The sequence below is a fragment of the Bidens hawaiensis genome, unplaced genomic scaffold, assembly GCF_021521415.1.
Source record: "Bidens hawaiensis isolate Kalapana, Puna unplaced genomic scaffold, B.hawaiensis_p1.1 tig00065441_1, whole genome shotgun sequence".
NCBI classification, from domain to species: Eukaryota; Viridiplantae; Streptophyta; class Magnoliopsida; order Asterales; family Asteraceae; genus Bidens; species Bidens hawaiensis.
Genome location: NW_027501675.1, coordinates 29230 through 40879, shown reverse-complemented (window position 1 = coordinate 40879; position 11650 = coordinate 29230). Strand labels below are relative to the sequence as shown.

The following is an 11650-nucleotide window of genomic DNA, read 5'->3' as shown; positions in this document are numbered from 1 at the left end:
TTTATTAGAGCATTTGCATCAACAAACTTTCACAAACTGTCACATTAGCGCCACATCGGTTTTCAAACTTTTTCACAAAAACTCTATTTTCTTCCACAACAACAAACATCCACAAACCACCACATCATCACATACCTCTACAATTAATTTAAATTTAATTAGATTACTTTTATAAAGTTTAGTTCTTATGTTTTGCATATATTTAAATGATACACTAAATTAACATTTAAAAAATAACTTTAAAAAAACATTAAAATATATAAATTTAAAAATAAAGCAGTTAAGAAAATACGAAATTTAGTTTTTGATGTATATTACGTGTGTGTTAAAATTTATAGAACTAATTGTATATTTTTAATTCTTTTAACATCTATTCATTAGTTAAAGAAAAAGTACAAAAAGAAATAAAGAATACATTATTAAAGTGTTGGGTCAATTTACCAAACCTATATAATAATGAGGATGAATAATGCAAATTAATTAAACAAAAAGTGCAAAAAAGAAATTTGAAAAAATACAATGTTGTTAGTAACCTAATTATATCCCACAGAGCCGCCAAATAGGGATGAGCAAAATCAGTACCGGTTCCGGTACCGGTACCGGCGGTACCGGTACCAAAATCGATACCGGTTTGGTCCTATCAGTATCGAATCGGTACCAAATTTTTGAGTTTCGGTATCGGAACGGGACCGGGACCGGTACGGTACGGGACAATACCGGTATGTCCAGAATTTTTACCTTCAATCCCTGTACCGTCCCGGTCCCGTACCGGTACCGGTACCGAACCGAATATTACGGTACCGGTACCAAGAATTCGCAAATTTCAGGACCGGGATTTTCGGGACCGGGATCGGTCAGTACCGGTACGGTCCTGATCTCATCCCTACCGCCAAGCATTCTATTGAGTCTCACTTGATCTTGAATCATCCATTTTCATCTTTCAATCTATAAATCAACAATAAGTCTTTAAATTTTTAACCTTGTGCTCAAGATTATATCTTTTTTCAGTTTGACCTTTAGTGAAGGGCCCACTTTGCTGTTCGTTGCAGGGTTGAAGATACGGACATGCATCACAACCATCGCCTCTACGTCGGTTGCGTCCGCACCATCCCTCGTATGTGGTATGCCACGTATATTCAGATCTAGGGGCTTGGTCCCCGTTGTGGATGCTCTTAGTATATATAGTTACTCAAAAATCAATTGCATATTTTTTCACTTTCTTATTAAAAATTCATACATAACAAAGATACCCCTTCAAAAAGTTTTTTTTTTTACCTACTACAAACCAACATACTCTACTTAAGTTTGGTAAACGATATATGCATGCATCTTACAAGAATTAAATACATCTCATAAATATAGAAAAGACACCTTAACAATATCATACACCATGTTCCTTAACAATTAACAATTTTGGATTATTGATGTTTATATTTTAACTTCTTTAAGTTTAAACAATTACACTTTAAATCTCTTTAAATTTCTAGATTTTTTATTCTTTACTAGGTTATAGTCCCGTGTACCACACAGGACGAACTATAAAACTACATGATTAAAGAAAATATAGATTGAATCCATGTACCAGATAGGTTAAATTATAAAATTTAATAAATTTTTAAAATTGTAACTCTTCGTGATTACTAAAATTAAATACTATATTATATATAATAATGAAAAAAAGAAAAAAAACGCGCATGCGACTTTTAATTAGAAATATGTAAACACTATGTTTAATAACATGTAACATACTCTTATTTCTAATCTCTACAATTAAAAATATTTTGTTACTACATAAAAACACCGATTTTTTACGAAGTTCAAACCGTAAGACGCTAAAGTTTTAAAACGTCATAAAATATATTAAATTTTAAAACGTCCTACTCATATTAAAGATATGAAAACGCTCGTTATTATGATGCAACTTTTATTAAAAAATAACAGTGTATGAAAAAGTTATGGGCGTTTAAAAAATAAGTTAAAAATAGCATGTGATCCCCTAAATTAATTGAGATTACTAATAAATCAAATGAAAAATATTTTTTTTAATAAAAATTGCTAAGAAAATGACATGTGGCAATATAATAGCTAAAATTTTGCCAAGTAGTAAAATTTATTTTTGTTTATTAGTATAGATAGAATAGATTTTTTGTTCAGTTTTTATATTGAAGTATGACATTATATTGTTAAGTTTTTACCCGCGCTTTACAGCAGGGTGGACGTGTATTAGAAAAAGCGAATGAAAATGCAACTATCTAATTACAAATATTCAAACGTAGATAAAAACCCAGTCACAATAGTATATCCGAAAACCAAAAAAAATTCACACGTTGCAAAAAACTAATTTAATTTTTTGAATTTTACATTATTTTATATAATGTTTACTCGGTTGAAAGATTGTATATCTATCAAAAAAAATAAAAAATTTTGAATTCTGAAATTGCATTGTAACTAAAACTACGCGGGTAATTTTCAATATTGTTCGCTAATAATTGGTTATCAGGAAAATATGTAATATTTAAAATTTAAAAAGAACTATTCCTGGACTCGTTGCCCTAGTCGCCCCCCCCCATAGGGCCGCCCATGGCGGCACCGTAATGGTAACATCGCTCCTTTTAAAACGCTATAAAAACACCTAGTTTTTTTTAAAAAAAAGTTAGATAACAATATTCTACTCATATTAAAGATAAAAAAACGCTCGTTATTATGGTGCAGTTTTTTCAAAAAGATAATAAGGTATGAAAAAATTATTGACGCTTAAATACGGGGGTTAAGATGACATAAAATATAATATTAATATTCTAAAATATCGAGAGAAAAAATTGGTGCAAAATTATCTAATATATATAAAGAAGAAGTTTTGCGTCACAGTTTATGTTAGCAGGCTAACGTGCGCTATCCACGTGCACGTATCTTGGGCCAGCCACACGTGACACGTCTATCTCTTTGCTTTATAAAAATCATCAACTGAAGCTTACTGTAGATAATAATTTTCTTCATGGAAATCATCCTGAGATCGACTGTCGGCGATTTCGAGTTTCCTTAATTCTTCTACGTTTGAAATTGACAATTGGTTGGTTTGAAGACAGAAATCAGGTTAGTTACACTGATGTCATTAGAAACTGATTTTATTTTCTGTCATTTTGGGGTTCAGTATTGGTTTTGATTTATCCCCTCATTTGTATTATGGGACCTTTGCTTTAGAACTCCCTGATGAGACTAAGTAGGAACGAGGGTTTTCGTGGGTGGTGATTTTTATTATATACAGAGTGAGACGGAGATATAGATAGAAATGGATATGTTGTTGCATTCACAATAAGCAAACCCAAGCGAGGCTAATGATGATTCAGTCTGACTTGAGTTAAAATACATAGGGTTAACATTTGAGGAGGTTTTAGGCAGCTTGGCATGGCAACATGGCAGGATGGCAAGTGCGAGACACATTTGGGTTCTCCTTTTGCAACCTCCGTTGCAGCCATAGCGGAGTAATTCTTTTTTTAATGGAAAAACTGATCTGAGCCTCGTTTTGTGAGAATCATATTTTGAACAAGCATATGATTTGGTAAAATCATCGTGACAATATATATTTGTTTTCGTAGCTTGGATCATTAAGTTAAAAGTATAATCTATCGTAGCTTGGATCATTAACTTAAAGCATAATCTAGGCTTTGAAAACTTCAATGGGCTTAAATCGGTAACATCAAGCTAAAGACCCGAGAGTCTGTCATTTTATATGTACTATGTTCATGTTTGTTATCTTATTAGGTGACTGCAGGTGTATTTGAGGTTTATTTGGAGTTGTGGCAAGCTGTTATATTTGAGCAGATTCAATACCTAGAAAACTTCTTAATAACTCATCTCTTGATTCATAAGTTGAGGGCTGACATCGATATTTGCACAGGGCTAAGATTAGTTAGCTCATTGTAAGTCATTTCTGCATCAGGATATTAAGCCAAACAACTTCCTTATGGGGTTCAAGCGGGCATCAGGTGTCAGTCTATAGTTTCTTTATTTTTTTTTGTTGTTTATTTCTAATTTTTATGTACCTACACATTACACTTTACAATTTACAGGTGTATGCTATTGATTTTCGGTTAGCCGAGCAACTACTCATTAACGCATTCCTCAGAGGTAAGTGGGTTGTTTCACAATATGATGTAGCAATTTTGACACCCTAAAATTGGACAAATTTGGGATTGTTTGTTACTTAATTTAGTACCTTTTGCTTAGGTAAGAGCTTGGCAACAAGCATTGTCAAAGAAAAACTTGCAGCTTGTGTTAACAGTGTTCCAGGTATGTGAATTTATATCATAATTTTTATTATTGATATTCTACTCATTGCAAAGTTGGTGGCTTTTATATTCGTCAAATGTTAATTTTAGAAGAAAAAATCTAATGAATGTTAAAAGTTTTAGTCTGATGATTTGTGTTAAGTGAGCCGATTGTTGGTATCTTGGCAGGTCAGAACCGCAACAGAACCAAAACCTAGCCCAACCCGATTGTTGGTTCTGCATTTCCATATTCAAAGATGACAAACTTCTGACCAAGAACCAGAACCCAATTGATACACGGGTATTCTATACGGGTATGATCTCCGGCTCCTTGGTTTGTTGTGGACCCGTGAACCACTAGGTTCTACGGTCAATAATTTTGCACTTATAAAGTTTTTACTTTATCTAATTATTTATTGGTTTTCTTCAATTTCACATGAATTAGCATATTTTGGGATATTCAAAACCCATGCTACACAACTTGAATCACGTTACTCAATTCCTTGGAAGCTTTCAACGCAAGTGAGCAAACTTAATGAATTATTATATTTTCTTGGTAATCTCCACTAGCTAATCTGTTACAGCCTTTTTTATAAGGTGCTCAAAATCATAGTCAAGTTTCATTCTTGAACTATGTAGTAGAATATATATATATATATATATATATATATATATATGGGTCTCATATTTGCTTAGGTTGTGTTTTTTTTGCTTATATGGTCTGCAAGGAGCCTATGCATGCAAGTGCGCAGACATAAGCTCTTGAAGACTGTTTGTTTTAAAAAAAAAGATCTGAAAATTGCTTTTATGGTCTTAAAAAATAAGTTTTTTTTCACCATCTTCACACATCTTCACACTTCTTAACATCATACCAAGTACCAACACCCAATGTCCAACACCACCATCGTCCACCGTCCGCCACTACCACCACCCACCGTCCGCCGCCACCGCCACCGCCACCACCACCCCTACCACCGTCCGCCGCCACCACCACCAACCACCATCGTCCGCCGCCACCAATACCGTCCACCACCAACATCCACCGACCGCCGCCACCACCATCCACCACCACCCAACGTCCGCCACCACCATCGTCAACCACCCACCACCACCACCACCACCCCCGTCGGCCACAACCACCGTCCACTACCACCACCACCACCCACCGTCCGTCACCACCACCATCCACTACCACCCGCCACCGCCACCACCCACCGTCCGCCACCACCACCATTGTAACACCCCGGCTAAAGCGGAATACGCCCGAGTGTGACGTACAGATTGCTCAAAATACATGTAACACTATTAAGTGACAATATTATCATTAGTTTATTTAAACAAGTACACAATTTTGGAAGTAAGAGAAATACAAATAAATACACATTTAAGCAATTCGTCCATTTAAGTTGAATATCCTAAGTACTAATGTCTTCGTCATTTCAGCTTTCTCTAAATAAGGTACCTGTAGCATATATATAAAATAATGTCAACTAAATGAATAAGTGGTAATTGAATCTACCACAGAGTGGCGTTGAGTTTGGGTGGGTTTTAGCAATAAGTGGTAATTGAATCTACCACAGATTGAAGTATATCAACGTGTCAGGCAAGTAAAGTGGTGGAATTTACAAATACTGTACAAAGGGTGTGTTTCAGCGCGTGGCCTTTCGGTTGGGTTTAGTTTGCGTTTCCAAGAATGGTGCTGGGTTTGAATATTAATTTACTATAACGATGAAGGTGGGTGCAGTCAAACGTGAGGTGATCGGGATCGCGGAGGCCATTTACTTGATAACTTGGATTGTCATTTCGCGAGTTGAGTGTGACAACTAGGAAAACAAGAAAGCATGATACGAAACGTGAAGAATTCACGTGACTTGAGACATAAGTATGAAAATGACTAATGGATACAAGTAAAGAAAAGAAATCGCATGAAACAAATTTGAAATCGAAATTGGAATTCCCATGAAACGTCTTGAATTTTCACCTTTCAATAAACGAAAACCTCATAAATTATTGAATAATCATATGGAAAAAATATTAAACTTACAATAAATAATGAAATCGAATTGAAAATCGAATGTTTATAAACCACCATGACTTTTTAAATTTTCACTTCTAAAACATAAGGGTAAATGAATATGGAAATAAGGTAATTGAATTGAAATTCGACCATTCATGTATTACTATGACCTTTTGAATTTTCAATTCTAAAACGTAATAGTAAAATAACAAATGAATCGTTTGAAATTCGGTTATTACTTTGCAAACTTTCAAAAGTTTAAGCCGTAAATGAGCGTATAAATAAAGAAAACGTGTCACAAATTTTTTTTTAAAACTTAACTATTCTCGTATAAAAAAGCGTAATTAAATCTAACCGAAAGCTGGGAATTCGTGTACAGACTTCCAGTTATAACACATTGTAAAACATAGAGGAGTGCAAACATATTCTTTTCACAAAGAGAACATGGTCGCGTTTAAAAATTTAAAGTTGTGATTCATATGGCGTTGAAAGTGGTATGTTTTGGCTTAATAGAGTTCATGCTCTTTCCTAACTCTCCAGGTAAGCAACCGGGTCTCACGTCTGATTGGGATTTATACGCATTGCTTATACTTAGGTTTCAATAACCTTGGTGTCAAGAGTTTCGGAAAACAGGAATGTCCCCCTTACAGTTTACTACATACCCGCCATATAGAACCATATTTAAGAAGAATAAATATCGGAACACCACAATAAAAATCAATAATTGAAAATGTTGAAAAACTCTTTGTTTTTAGGCATAAGCCTTGGACTTGTGTGTGCTTGTGTAATTGAAGTAATTGAATCATCAGTATAATAGTATTTGCGTACATGAGGCATAAACAAATTAATAATAACCAAATAATGTGCATTGAACAATCAAATAAGGCTCACATAATTTCTAATCATGCAACCTAAACAATTAAGCAAATAAACTATAACCAACTAGAACACTACGTCTAATGTCCTATCTTATAGTCACGGCTCTGATACCAATCTGTAACACCCCGGCTAAAGAGGAATACGCCCAAGTGTGATGTACAGATTGCTCAAAACACATGTGCCACTATTAAGTGACAATGTTATCATTAGTTTATTTAAACAAGTACACAATTTTGAAAGTAAAAGAAATACAAATAAATACGCATTTAAGCAATTCGTCCATTTAAGTTGAATATCCTAAGTACTAATGTCTTCGTCATTTCAGCGTTCTCTAAATAAGGTACATGTACAATATATATAAAATAATGTCAACTAAATGAATAGTTGGTGAGTTCACACAAGTTCTGATATAAATACATAAAAATCTACAATTCCATGAACAAACGTAAATGAGCAAGTAAGGTCCTTTCCAGTTGGGATTGTGCACCAACGTACTCGGATAATAGCGCAAGTAAGTGTCTTTTCCGTTGGTAATAACCAACGTACTCGGATCGGGGGTCCCTATTCCAGTCATAACATCGAGGTCCTGAGTGCATAGGGGGGCGTATGATTATACTTAATGAGGAAACCATGAGCACGTAATATTTGAGTAAGTAAGCAAATAAACACACAAGTCCATGTAACGAATTGTAGTTTGTAAATAATGGATAACGAAATTGTAATGTTGATAGGAGATATATGCTACCCCCAAAAGTAGTAAAAGAATAAAAAGGGGATGTGAGAAACTCACCTTTGATATTGGAGACAACTTGAAACAAATAACCGAAAGCGAGTTAACAAACAAAGCAATTGAATCTCACGAAACTATAAATAATAACGAAGATACAAAAAAATCATGGACTAGTAACCAGAATTATAAAGTTAATTAACTTATGGTAAATGGGGACTTGGGGATTTTTAATGTGTTTAAAAAAATGAATAAATTTAATATAAATCATTTGATGTTTATTAGTTGAAGAATGATTTGTAGACAAATAATTATAACTTATTAATATAAGATTAAATAATAATATTAATAACAATTTATGATTAAACATTTGTTTCCAAGTAACATAATTAATTAATTAATTCTCATAAATAGTAGTTATGTTGAAATAAAATAAACAATAATTAATTTACTCAATTATTAATTCAAAGATATGAAGTATGTTATATCTATTGTAAAATATTTTAAATAAAAGAAATTTTTATAAATAATCTTATTTAAAGAAACTTTATAAGTTATGATGATCAACGAATCATAAGATTTAGATAAATATATATTCATGTTTGTTCTTGCAAAATAACTAAGCTTGATCCAAGATTTAGAAAAATTAAAGTGTTCATCTTGGATATCCATGATCATAATGATTCTTAAAACCAAAATATAATATTTTTATGATAAAAGTAACATGATCATGAAGAACAACTTATGAACAAGTATGAACATTCAAGATAAAATCAAAACAAAAGCTATAAAATGCTTGAAATGGTAACAACTTACTTGTTAGTGCTCTTAAACTTAAGAAAAGAATGGATTGAGGTGTGAAAATAATGAATGATTTGTCCTCCTTTTATATTAAAAATATAGAGTTGTTATGTCTTAAAAATATTATGAAAATTAATCATATTTAATATAATTAAAACACAAATTAAAAATTGTTTAATAGGGTATTTAAAAGGTTTAACTATTTTAATAAATTTTATTGAATTAAAACATTCATTAGTTTTTTATTAGTTAAGTAACATATGAAAAGATGATGATAATAATAAAATTAATAATAATAATAATAATAAAGTAGTAGTTGTAGTTAAATAATAATTATAGTAAATTGCATGGGACATGTACTTAAATATTTGATCTTGATTATGAATGTTTTAAATGAGTATGTAATACTACAAAGGTGGTGAAATGTATAATTGCATAGAAATGATCACATAAAATACATTAATGAAAATTGAGATTAATTAATAATATTATAAAAATATATAAATTTAAATAGAAACAAAACCGAAATTTAAATAGGGTCGAGTTTTCGGGTTTGAAAAGTAACGAATGTTACAACCTTCCACCACCACCACCCGCCACAACCATCCACCACCACCCTAGTCCACTGTTCATCACCACCACCACCACCCATTGTCGACTACCATCACGGTCCACCACCCACAACCACAACCTTCCATCACCGCCACCCACCGTTCACCGCCTACCACAATCGTCTACCACCACTCACTTCCATAGTTCATACACCACTACCAATTATTTTAGCAGTCTACAAACGTTAAATGACTTTTATCTACTTTAGTATATATGATAGGTAACTAATTTTCTGCATATGCATACGATATCCAGTTTATAAAACAAACAGTGTTATATTTTCAGATTGCAGACCTTCAGACCACATCTTCAGTTGCAGACATTAAATCAGATGAAATCAGATTGCAGAAAATTTTTGTCTTCAAAAACAAACAGCACCTTAGTGTTGCAGGTAAAAGCAATTTGCACCAAATGAGAGGTAAACCAAAATCTTCTACATTCAGTCACGAAGAGGCACTCATGAAGGTTGAAATTTAGTCAGTCAACGACAGCAACATTGTCTTCGCTGACACCTTCCAACCAAGCAAAAAAGAAAAGTACAACAGCTTACCGGTATGCACAAGCACTCACTCCAAAACTATTCGACCTGTTTTGCAATCTAAACGCTTAAAAGAGTATTATGCATTAAAAAGCATTCTACCCATTTCTTTCTAAGGCATCCATTAAAAAAATTAATAGACCATTTTAATAGTAATCTAAAAACTTGCATAGTGTACCATATACAACGATAGTCCATCAGCCTCGATCACTTTTACCAGTTTAGATAGTTAAATTTTATTTAATTATAAGTCCTGACATGTATTTTATTTTCCAAAAGTAGAATAAAACACTAGATATCATTACAAAAGTCGTTATGATATTTAAGTAGGACGAAGTGACGAACACGTTTATGACTTTCCGTTTGCAGTTAATGCCTTATTTTAGAAACTTTTTTGGTAGAATTTAAACAATTTTATAGAAACCTACAGTAAAAAAAAAGCTGGTGGAATGCTAGAGGCAGGTTAAATGTAATTTTTTGTTTTTTTTAATATTTGTTTTTGTAAATGCTTCTTTGATGGAATACTAGCAGCACTGCTGCAGCAGGTTAAATGATTTTTATTTTTTTATTTTTGTAAAGATTTCTTTAGTTGGAATACTAGCAGGGTTAATTTGTTTTTGTAGAAACTTACAATAAAGTAGGTTAGCAGATTCTAGACTTAAATTTCATTGGTTTAGGGAAATTAAAAAAGCACATACTTCGTCTTTCGTTAATGCGAACTTGGGACTTCAACTCAACTTCACATATGACATTTCATTAAGTCCACACAGGTGCTATGTATCAGCAACGATCAAAGATGAATATGGAAAGAGAAGTGCCCCTTTTGTTGACGAGGCGATGGCTTCATTAGTGGGTGAAAGATGTGAGAATCTCATTAAGAATCATGGTTACACCGACCCAGAAGCTTGCCCAAAACAGTTTCAGAAAATAAGAGGGTTGCACAAAAAGTTTCGTCTACAACACCGAGATAGCAACAGATGTCCAAACACCGCAATCATTATCCACATATCTAAAGCACCAACAAGCCCACTCAACATTGAACAACCCACCAAACAACTACCTCCACCAACACCTGCAAAAGAATCCAAGAAAAGGGCTCATCCATATGTCATAGGTACACATACTTACAAAAGTCAATTTTATTAAAACGAGACTAACATACACCGCAGTCACAATTTGCAGAAGAGAAATCGCCTCCTAAACAGGAGGCTAGACAGTGCTCATATCACGCATAAGTGATATTTTTTTGGCAAGTCAAGGTAAACACATACAATCCACTTACACATAATGACACACCAATACTATGCAAGAAGATAAACGACTGTTTCTTGAGTTTTGTATACTTAAAGTTTACATTATTATTTATTTAGGAATTTTCGTTTGGGTATTATAATTGCAGGAAGCATCTTTGTTGAATTGCTGGGCATAACAAATCAAGTTTACATTATTATTTATTTATGAGGTACAGTTGTACTTATTTTGGACTTTAATAACACAATTAGTTATGTTTACAAAAATGTTACCTAAATGAGCATAAATATTGCAGGTTGGATAAAATACCAGAGTTACTAGGGATATAATCCAACTACGAATGCTGGCCCGACACCCTGCTGAAATTTTGTCTAGCACAACCTTTTGCCAACAAGGGTATCAAGTAGACGAAAGCAGCCAACACAATAGATCCCGTACAAACATCATTTTGAACAACAATTCATCTGTAGGAATATCAAAAAGCCCATCCTTACCTCCTTTAGTAAATAAAGTCTACGTTGGAAATTACATGATGTAAAATGCTAAGGCAAACGCTA

The 11650-nt window shown here is 33.2% G+C and overlaps 1 long non-coding RNA gene across 5 annotated transcripts; it reads left to right on the top strand.

Annotated features, from left to right (window-relative positions):
* Nucleotides 1-3229: 3229 nt before the first annotated feature.
* Nucleotides 3230-10162, top strand: LOC143604519 (uncharacterized). 5 transcript variants are annotated; one of them, XR_013148313.1, is made up of 6 exons: nucleotides 3230-3616; nucleotides 3653-3920; nucleotides 4071-4128; nucleotides 4228-4290; nucleotides 4458-4824; nucleotides 9696-10162. It is a non-coding gene; the product is annotated as an uncharacterized LOC143604519 (long non-coding RNA). The 5 variants fall into 5 exon arrangements; XR_013148314.1 differs by having other exon boundaries at nucleotides 3653-4128; nucleotides 4458-4582; nucleotides 4714-4824; XR_013148315.1 differs by having other exon boundaries at nucleotides 3230-3559; nucleotides 3773-4128.
* The last annotated feature ends 1488 nt before the right edge of the window (nucleotides 10163-11650 follow it).